The sequence below is a fragment of the Gouania willdenowi genome, chromosome 14, assembly GCF_900634775.1.
Source record: "Gouania willdenowi chromosome 14, fGouWil2.1, whole genome shotgun sequence".
In the NCBI taxonomy this organism is placed as follows: Eukaryota; Metazoa; Chordata; class Actinopteri; order Blenniiformes; family Gobiesocidae; genus Gouania; species Gouania willdenowi.
In genome coordinates this window covers 12,268,794-12,280,000 of record NC_041057.1, presented here as the reverse complement: position 1 = coordinate 12,280,000, position 11,207 = coordinate 12,268,794, and the positions used below count along the sequence as shown (strand labels likewise).

At 39.6% G+C, this 11,207-nt stretch overlaps 1 pseudogene; it reads right to left on the bottom strand.

The window, feature by feature from the left end:
• Positions 1-9,067: 9,067 nt before the first annotated feature.
• On the bottom strand, positions 9,068-9,514 carry LOC114476034 (60S ribosomal protein L12 pseudogene; annotated as a pseudogene).
• Between the last annotated feature and the right edge of the window lie 1,693 nt (positions 9,515-11,207).

Genomic DNA, 11,207 nt, shown 5'->3' with positions numbered 1-11,207 from the left:
TTCTGACACATTTCTGTGTGTTTTTAAGATGAAGCTTGTTTGTATAGATCAGCAACTATTAACTGTAATAAGAGGCGACTGTAGGCTAATTCAGCAATCTGTTCTATCAATAGGTGACAAAGGCTAAAAGAGAAGGAACCATTTCATGTGGAAATGGTCACAGATTATTGCTTTTGCAAGGTTGATTGTTCATTAGGATTATGTGTTTGTGTGTGTGTGTATTTGACTGCATGTCACGGAGCGATACAGTTTGTTGCACAAACCCAATTATGCGCTGACATCAACAAAACAGTTTTTGTAGCACAATAAAATCAACCTCTCCCCAGATAAATGACACAGGCTGTTAAAATGGAGTAGCGGTCAAGATCATTTTTAAAGGTCTTGTCCGAAATTCTCGTGCACACGTGTCAAACTCAAGGCTCGGGGGCCAAATCCTGCCCAATTTGCCCCGCAGGAGAAAGTAAAAATGACAGAGAAAACATGAATGATACTAAAAATGAGACTCAACAATATTTCCAGGGGCTCACAGTTTTCCCGGTGCAATTATCGCATGATGGCAGTATTTTTTTAAGGTTTAACTGTTAAAACAACCTCTAAATTCTAACAAAATCTTATATTTTCCTTAATTAAATAGAAATTGGCAAAGTAAAGACCCTGTTGGGACTGATATCTGTCACTTATTGCTTGGATATTGTCTGTTTCTTATACATTTTGTATTTTACGTATAAGCACAAGTGTAAACTAGGGCACAATAATGTTGAAATTACTTGTTTTTCCCACACAAAATCTGTGGCCCACTTGAGATCAAACTGCTCCGTATTTGGCTCCTGAAATAAAATTAGTTTGACACCCCTTGTCTAGTGTGTGACTCGGCTTAAGAACTGTAGCACTGACTTTTTTTTTTTTTTTTTTTTTAAATTGGACCACGTTTCCTTTTTAAATATCACATGCATGTTCTGAGATAGAGAGGATGATCGCGATCATAAAATTGAAGGCCAGAGGGAAATGACAGGCCATGGATGGTTTCGGCTAAGAGCAGCAAAACAGGGAACGATAGAAGAGCAAGCTTTTTGAAACCCCCTTGTAAAGCACAGCAACATGTTGATGATTCTATTGTGCTAAGAATATGTTACATGCATGTGTGAAAACATGCTTGTGACCCTATCTTCGTGTGCTAAGAAGGGAATAGTGGACACCTGTTGTTTAAGCAAATCGTCAACAGTGGACATGGCGAGTCAGACAAAGGGAGTAAATCAGCAGCATCGAAGAACATGAACTGCTGGACTTTGGCAGTGAGAGGAGGACGATGAGTAGGAGGAGGACTTTGTCCTTGACCTGGCTTTGGCGTAGTGGCTGCACAGAGGGATGTCTCCTCCACACTCACTATTTCTGTACTTTTCTACAGGGTCATCTTGCTCTAAATAGCTGCGCTTCACATTTATTCAAATCTACTTTCCATTGATAAATGGGGGACATATCATCTCATCCTCACCTTATTGTATTAATAGGAAAAAAACTCAATGATGCCCAGCAAATCTACAACTACCAACACTCGCATGCCAGGAGGGTGATAGAGAACAGCTTGGGCATACCAGCAGCAGATTGGTGAATCCTGGGACGACCGATGGAATTCCACCCACAGAAAAATGGGAAGGTTGTGAAGGCCTGTGTAGCCCTGAACATTTATTTAAGCAGCAGAGGTGCTGCCAACTCCCCGGCAACCAGTTATATCCCTCCCAGGTTCACAGACTCCTCAACACATGCGGGTGATCCTGAGAGTGGAGGGCAGTGGTAGTAGGCGACAACAACTTGTTGGACATTGGCCGTCTCAGCAAAGCACGAGCTAGCCGGGCTCAAAATGATTTCCAGTCATTCTTCCTGACACCACAGGGACTTGTTCCCTGGCAGGAGAATGTACTCAAAAAAAAGTATGCTGAACAGGAATGAAGAAAATACAGGACTGCAGTGAATTTGAAATACAAAACTGTTGTTATTGTAACACTGTAACAAAAGAAGCTATAAGAATATGCTAAAAAAAAAAAGAATTGCACTTCTTTGTGACCTCTATTCTCTATTCTCAGACAGCACTTGGTAGATTGTATGTTTGACTGCATCAACTTTGCGTACTGGGATGGATTCCAGCATGCCAGCAACAACACAGTCAAACCTTGTGTGTGCTGTGTCCTTAATGGTGCCTCTCTCTTTCTCAATATCTACTCATCTCTTTTCAAGCATGTCAGCATCCCTCTTCCTCCTCTTCTTTGACTCTGGTCCTGGCGACGCACTCTTTTTACATGAGCAGAAAGGCAGAAGTGAGAAAAGTATAGATGTAAAGAACATAAAAATCGATTGAGTTAATTAGGGGAAAACATAAAAACACTTACCACCACCAAAGGTAGGAGACTGTGGTTCCACAAATGAGGAGATTGTGGACACATCTGAAGAGGCTGAAGGTGAGGGGATGGGCAGACATCCATATGTGATGGTGAGGATAAAGGGGTAAATTTGAAGCTCTTCACTTCAAACTCCTCCACAACAACCTTTAAATATAAAAAATAATTAATCTATAACAAACATTTGCATTTCGGTGCTAGATTTTTGGTTGTAAAATAATCATTTGATTTACCTCATCTGGGGAGAAATCTGAGTCAGTTATCCTGTGTTTTATGAAAGTGGTGAACCAGCTCAACTCCTTTAAATTCCTGGGGACATGTTTGCTTCTACTGGGGTCTCAGCTGTGTCCTTTGAAGGCTTTTTTTTTGTTTTCACCTATATCTCCTGTAGATTTTTCCAGGTTTTTCTCACCTATGCCTCGCCTCTTCTTTGCCAAGTGTGGCTGCAATTTCAGGCCAAGAAATATTTTCCGCCTGCCTGTCACAATGATTCTTGCTTGAAGAATCATACGAATGTATTTTGTTCATCCGCCATCATTTCCATTGCGGCTCTGTCCGCTTTGTTTGAAAAATGTAAAGGCCCTCTACACAGAAATGCTTCCGCTTGGAGTAGCCACTCGGGGTGCGTGGCAGCAAGAATTACGTCATTTGTACGCATAGAGCCGTGCGGACCTGGCGGATGCGTCGAGTATAAAACAGCCTTTACACTCTAAGGCACACTTTCACATTAATAGACTAACTAGGAGAGACACTCATTCCTACAAGGAGGGCAACTTTGGCCTGTCTTACCATATATCATTTCATTGATTGGAGGAAGTGGAGTAGAAAGGAAGAGAAAAGTAAAAGAGCTGAGGTGAGCCTGTTCTCTGCCAAAACTGCTCCATCGACTCTACATGCTTCACCAAGAATTGTAAGCCATCATCAGGAGCCCATAAATAAAGATAATATACTAAAGGTACTTGGGGGATTCACTTTATCTTAGTCGCTGGGATTTGATTTGTGACTTCAGGGAAACATATTGTAAATTTTATTTTGATTAAAGTGAGTTTCTGAAAGATGAGGAAGAAAACCAGAAGCACACAGTTACTCCAGATGTGTCTCAAGTCATTGTTTGGGAGTAAAAAGACGAATAGGACACAAGCTCTTTGCAAGGAACTAGTTTAAATTCCACTGATTTATCCAAGTCCAAGTGTGTTAAAATTTCTGAAGCCCCAGCATGTCTGAAACAATAATACACTGACCGTGTTTATCAGAAGCTGGAGCATATCCAAGCCTACATAGTAGCATGTACCCTGTTTAGCTTGCCAATCGCGTGCTGGGTTAACTTGGATTTAAACTCTTCACCTAAGCTACTTCGCTTCGTTTTTGTAATGTAGTACAAAAACAAAACAAGCGTTGTCAAAGTAGCATTTTCAATATTAAAAATCTTCACCTTCTTCATACATCATTCCACTGACCTCAAAATTATAAGTCCCATTCCATCCCTTTCATAACATAAGCAGCACTCATGGGAGGCTGTAGTGTATTTATATTGGAAGGCACTTTTTCTGCGTTGGCAGAAGGCAATTTTTCATAAATATGACAAGGCCGTGAAATACTACATCGAAACAGAAGCTGGTGGTTGCTCTGATATAGAATTTAAAACAAGGTTTTACCAGAAAAAACGTTCTGACGGCAGGAACTTCTGGCAAGCCCAGCTGTTGGTGGGACGCGAGGGAAGTGTAGCATTTAAGTCACGCTTCAGTGTATGTAAATGACAGCCCACGTCAGTTAAGCAAGGCGAGTTAAAGAGATGGAGGACAGAAGGAGGACTGAGGGAGAAGGGAAGCTCTGACATTGTGGTCAGTGCATTTTACTGTCAATTAAAAAGCAGCACCATGACAAGAAACTCACCATAAAACCAAGGAGCTGTGACATAGTGACTAATAGCAAGGACAGTCCATCGCTTTGCCTTCCTCCCTTTTCTACTTCATCTTGTCTTAATGCCTTTCTTTCTCATTTTCCTACCATCCCTCTAAGTTTCTTCTTCCTTAATGCCTGCAAGCTGTCACTCTCCTCCTCCCCCTCCTTCTCTGTCCCTTGACCTCTTCATGCTCTGACATCCACCCTCAAACATCAAGGTCATAAGGAGAGAGAACCACGGATAAGGATATGGCCTTCACATGTCTCATGATAATGGCCATCGTTCCTCTTGGCCTCATCTCCTCACCTTTCAGGGCGACCACAAAAACTATATGCCAAGCTAATTTGCATGGAGTCCGTTAGCTTCCCGTCAGTAACGCTAAGAAAGAAGCTAAAGGCAGGAAACACCGTATTATACACAAATTTGCTTCTGTGATTCACTAACCCAGAGGAAAATACCTCTATGGCCTACACTTTTAAACCCTCATGTCCATTATTTAATTAATATTAAACAGTATTAAAATACAAATGTACTTGTTATACATGTAAATTAGGTATATGTGAATGCATAATTTTGCATTGACTCTTTTTTGCTGTTCAAACCACTGGGACCTGGAAAAGCATGGATTCCACAAGATCTCAGAATCAACTATAAAAAGCTTGTGCCTTTATTTTGTCTAGATATATATATTTCACCATGAAAAAAAGCATGAAATTAAAAAATTTCTTACAGAAGTTGACAAAACTAGTTTTAAAAGTCATACTTTGAAAAAAAAAGTGCTGCAAAGTAGTTTCCTGAGAAATTTCTGTTCAATCCCATAGTTACCACAATCATGTGTGTTTTTACTTTTTCTGTCTTGGTGTTCCACACTGACAACAAGGAAGAGGACCTACTCAACAAAAAAAATTAAAAGATGCATGGCCATTAAAAATGAATTATTAAAACTTAAATGCAAGTCGGTATTACATTTAATGTATGTCAATGTGAAAACTCCAAGTCGAGCAGTGTTTTATGCGACATGTTTGCGTGCACTGGCCTTGCGGGCGTCCGATTTGGATCTTTTTTTTTTCGAAAGGGATCAGAGAGAGCAGGGAATGACACGCAGCAAAGAGTCCCAGGCCGGGAATCGAACCTGGACCGGCTGCAGGTGAGGAACTACAGCCTCCGTACATGGGGCGGGCGCTCAACCCACTGAGCTACACACCACCCCGGATCTTTTTAAAATAAATCTCGCATGGATTCATGAATCCATTTGTTTAGAATAGTGAGATAAGAACATGCCAGCACAAAATTCACAGCAATCTCATCAGTAAACACTGGCCGGATCAGGCAATATGGTACCCAAATAAACTGACTCAATCTTGGAGAGATTATCAGCAAGTAATTGGCTTTAAAGTGTTTCACAAGCTCAAATAAATACAAACTCACCATCTGTTATCTAAAAGCTAGCATCCACCATGCTGAGGAAGAACACATTTATTTGATGCATCTACCCCAGTGCAATAGATAAGTGACAACAGGTTGGACACAAAGCTCACACTGAAATGAAAGGATGATTGTTGCCTCTGAGCTTGACAATTGCTCTGGATGGGTGTTCAGGTGAAATACCCATCCCATGACTTAATCAATGATACGATTCCTCTTTCTAGGAGCAGCATGATTTCTGCAGTTTCTTTCATATATAAAGACTTTAAACAGTCGGAAAACACCAAAGGAGATGCGGAACAAAATCAAAATCCATTTTCCGCCTAGATAACATAAGAAATGTTTTAACTGTAAGAAAGCAACCAAGCATAGAAGAAAATAAACATTGGGCCTTCCGAACAAGAAAAAAAAGTGATGAGAAACAAAGCAGCAAATGTTTACTTTCCTAGCTTAGCATTTTGCAGATATAGACAAAATGTTAACGTACAGAGGACCAACAAAGGAGAAAGGATGCAAGTTTTTGAAGAAAATACAAACTCCAACACAGAAAGTCAGGCCAACCCAAGCCATTCTTACTGTTAGATCGCATTGCTAACAATGGTCAAATATTATATGTCACAGGAAACAATGACAGTTATTTTTGAAATGAACATACTTTCTAATGTAAAGTTCAGCTGTATTCTACTGTTTGATGCAGCTGGCCTAAATGGTTCAGTGACTGAAAGCTCAGTTGTATCTTTGTTACCAAACTGGATTTGTTGCAAGCTCAAAAAAAAACTCTTAAACAGATTGTGTCTACGGACAACAGATGGAAGATCCCATGGGCCAATCTGTCACATAGCAACTAACAATACCACCATTCAATCATGTTATTTCACATTAAAAAGACTGAAGTATTAGAAAGAAGGCCAGTGGCTGATTTGTCCAAGATTGGGCCTCCCATCTTGTTACGGCAGACATCTAAAAGTTTGATCGTTCCACTTCTGTTTGTAACATGATTACGTTAAGAATGTCCCAAAGCTTTACCTTGAATGTAGAGTTTATATCAGTGACGTGCAGTCAGGGTAGGCAGGGCCTACCCACGGATGAATTGATATTTTGATTATTTGTTTTAATTATAATACAATTATTTATTTTTTCTATTTCTGATAGCCTACAGTACCTGTAAATTTGAAAGTGTCAGCATTTTGTGCTTTTTATAGCCCTAATGACTCAACACTGCTATAAGTCTCACTCCACTGTAGAGACAATAAAGAAACTTTCTGTTGAGGAAGAACGACAGCTTTTAAAAGATAGGAAACCAACCTCTGAGCTACCAGACCTTCAGCAAAGGAAAGGTCAGAAAATTTCTTGTACTTTCCACAGCAAATGGTACAAAAGGAAGAATTGGCTTTGTGGATGCTCCTCACCGAGACTGTTCTTGTTGTTGTCATTTTCTCCGTGTTTCTGTGTTTCCAACACAAACAATGGATGCGCTGCCGTGTCATGAGATATATCTTGTTGGGAGCGTATGGAGGCTGCTATTGAATCATCGTTTAAGTTTCTTTAGTTTTACGATGTTGATTTTGTTAGATTAACACTTGCCAGCCGGAACATATGAAATTGTGATTGGTGTCAACATTGGTGGTGTCGATTTGCAACGCCCTGCCTAGCCAACCCTAGCGCTCACGGCACGTCACTGGTTTATATGTTGTTTGGTGTCCTTGCTAAAGCGCCGGCTGCCTGCACATCTGGCACAGCAGTCGAAACGGATTAGAATGGCATATGCAACACTAACTGGACAAACCCCCATAAATGTCTGTCTTGGAGTCATCAAGTCACAGAGTTGCTTAATTTTTAGCACCTATCCAACAAGCTGGTCACATCCCCACATGTAGGATGCTAGCTAAAGCTAGAAATAGCATTTGAGATTTATGAAAATGAGTTTCAACATTCAGAGAGCCAGAATTTCCTCTATGCATTATTATGAAAATAGTTTTAAAGCCAAGTGCTTTGATAGATTACATTCTAAACCTGTACACAAAGTTTTGGATGCATTCACCAGCAAAATCCAAACATATACTTACATATTCAGATTTTTTATATGGCTTTCAAATATTCATCATTGGACCATACAAAAAATGTTTTCTTTATCATCTACTTGTAATGAAAGTCTGCCAATAATTTCATACAAACATCACTATACCCACTGGTTACTCCATGGGATTTAAACACACAGTATCTATCTGATTATTGAACTTTTTGATGCCTAAACACAAAATCATCTTCCACTTGATTGCCACACTTGATTTACAGTCCAAGTGAATATTTTGATGAACAATCTTAAATGTTAAAAGACACTATATTGTGTAAGGTTGCCATTAAAACCACACAAAGGACTTCCAGAAAATGAAAACATTTCAAGGTCTTTAAGAACTTTTCAAACAACGTGTGACCATTGAATTCTTAATGTGACATAAGGATTAGTTAAATTCCCACTAGCTGGGAAAATTAGGCCAAATTGGGCCATATTGTCTTCAGCTAGCACCAGCCATCTGGCCCTCTAAACTTTTGCATGTCGACCACAAATACAGTACAAAATATCTGTCCTCATCAAGTCTCAACTTCTTTTTCTCTTCCTGCCTTATGGACTAACCTTTTCCACCCTCCTGAATGTGCAAATTTGTCTTGATTTTTGCAAGCCTGTAATTTTTCGCTCAAGAAAAAAAATTATGCTGCGGTATACCAAAGCTCTAGTCAATTCTCTGGCTTCAGAGCCATACATCATGTTTGGAGTGTATGGATTTCTAATATCGCGGTACAGCAGTCAAGATGATGTAACTGATATGGACTTTGAGCACACATCAAATACATCCCTTGGGGATATTCAGTATGACTGCTACAAGACGTTTGATCAGACTATTATAACAGATAACCTCATATAGCGTGAATAATATTGGGAAATTCCAAAAGCACTGTTGGGGGTAATTAGTTTGAGGAGGCATCCATTAATAACTACGATGGAGACACAAAAGAGGGCTCATTTCAATAAGATGTAACCACTGCCGTGGTTTTACAAGCCGAGTACCAACAATCATGAGCTGCTTGGGATTTGATCACTAGGAGCAATTGAATGAATTAAATGTAGTAAATCTCATTTTGGGGTTTGGAAATGCAGCAGGGAAACATTCAAGTCAATTAAAATTGACAAAACATATTGCATTGTTTGATTAAATAAAAATGTCGCCAGCAGCAATGTAACGCTGTTTTTACTCCCAATTCAAATATCCAACTTTTAAGATTAAAGCTGCATTCACACCAGAAATCCTAGAGTGGTTGAAAGGCTTGTACAGATAGTGCGCCTTGTTCAAGTGTTGTGAATATGAAATGAAGTGTGGAGCAGATCAGGCAGATCAACTGTGAGGGGGTTACCATCAATGGTGCAAGCCACGGATTGGGCGATTCCCAGGATCTCCTTAATATTTCCAGAGAGCTCCTTAGCGATGGAGCAAGGCCTAATGATACTAGCCACATTGACGATCTCATCTAAGATAATGTTGGCGCTGTGCTTAAGGTTCAGAGCTTTGACAATAAAAGCAGACACACAGGGAACAACCACAATGGGCAGCTTCACGGTGATCTTCAGGCCCTTCCAGTCTCCAGTAGCCTTGGCGATGTCATCACCAATCTTCTTCAGAGACAGACTCAGAGGTCTGATTTTGGGGGTCAGAGCTGATGTGGCACCGACCGGTCCTACTGTGCACCTCATGTACACAATTTTAATCTTGTTGGAGTTTATTAATTTAGGAGGCATGTTGGTGCCGTGTAAGTTGAGCTCAGTTCAGCTTGGTTGGCTTTGGGATGACCGAATAGATGTTCCTCTATCAACTCCCACAGGATTCCTGTGTAGTTAGAACTAGGAATGTAAAGATTAATTGTGAGGCAGTTAAAAATCGATTTAAAGGTGTCACGGTTCACATCGATACTCTGAAATTTAATTGCAGTAATTTATTTTTTTTTTTCCAACAGCAGAGGGCACTATTTCAATTTTGAAATTCAGGAAACACCACCGTGTTTTATATCAGAAGTGTGGAAGCATTTTGGCTTCCTCAAGACAAAAAGAAAGAGGTGAGAAAGAAAGAACATGTGGAATCCAAGGTAAGAGGGGCACAGAGAGGAAAGGGAGAAACAAGAGAGAGAGAATGAAAGCCATAGTTTATATTTATAATATTTCTTTTATATGGGATTTGTTTTAAAGTCCAATTGTTTTGCATAGTTTACTGTAGAGCCAGAATTTAAATGAATAGACTTCTTCATTTGTACCATTTATTTATCTATTTCAGTCAAGATTTATTTTCAATTAAATTGCGTTGTTTTGCATAGTTTATCAAGGGATTCTTTTGACAATGAAAGATAATAGAAAATAGTCTTTTTTTTTTTCCCGAAGGAAAAAAAATAATATCTTTCAGTCATCTACAGTCTAATCTTGTAAAATAAATCGTGAGAGAATTGTATCGTGAACCCAGTATCGTGAATCGAATTGTATCGGGAGTTGAGTGAATCGTTACATCCCTAGTTAAAACTCCATTAGCACCGATTAAAAAGCCATCGTTCTAACTACTTGTGCAGCTTGTGAGCCTCAATAGTCAAAGCACCAATTCAGTGACAACTCTACCCATTTTCTGATGAGCCCCAAGTGTTGATGATAACCTCGTGTTCCCATCAGCTTGGGGTGGCATGTGGTCATGGGATTTTAGTTAATCACTGGTTCTAACTGCTGACTGTGAGGGATACTTTGGACACACACAGTTCTGGCCCTTTTAACACACTTCACCTTTAAAGTTTGATAGTAAACTACATAGAAAAGGTCAACTAACCAACATTTACCAGCAGTGTCTTGTTTTCATGCCCTTTTTCTTAAAAAAGAATGTGTTGTGAATCATATTTTAGGTATTATAAGAATTTGTGTTCGTGTACAGCATAAATCCTGTGTATATCAATGCTCTTTTTTCATATACCAGCCGATAACTTGGGCGCCGAACAAAAAATTGATTATGGGCAGATACATTAGAAACCTATATTATGAATATGAACAAGGCTCACTGTTACCATCATGACTTAAAAGAGGGCATCTGCCTGATTTTGCATTTGCGACAATATATCCTCCCACTTAAGTTTTTTTTATGAAATATTCATAATCATATGCAACCTCTTCTAAGTGGTAGGTTCAGGGAATTATGACCAATTGTGACCAACTTCATTGATACAAGTCCAATTTTTTCCAGCACCTAACTATCCATCCATCCATCCATCTTCATACCCGCTTATTCCCGTTTATCAGGGTCGCGGGGCCAGCACCTAACTACCTTAATATAATTTTCAATAAGTAATTTTCATTAGAAGAGTAAAAATAAAAGGCTGGTATTACCCGACTACCTGACAAAGAGGCCACAGTATGCCAGACTGGGGGACACTGTCTCTGAAACTGTGGTGACCAGCATTAGAAC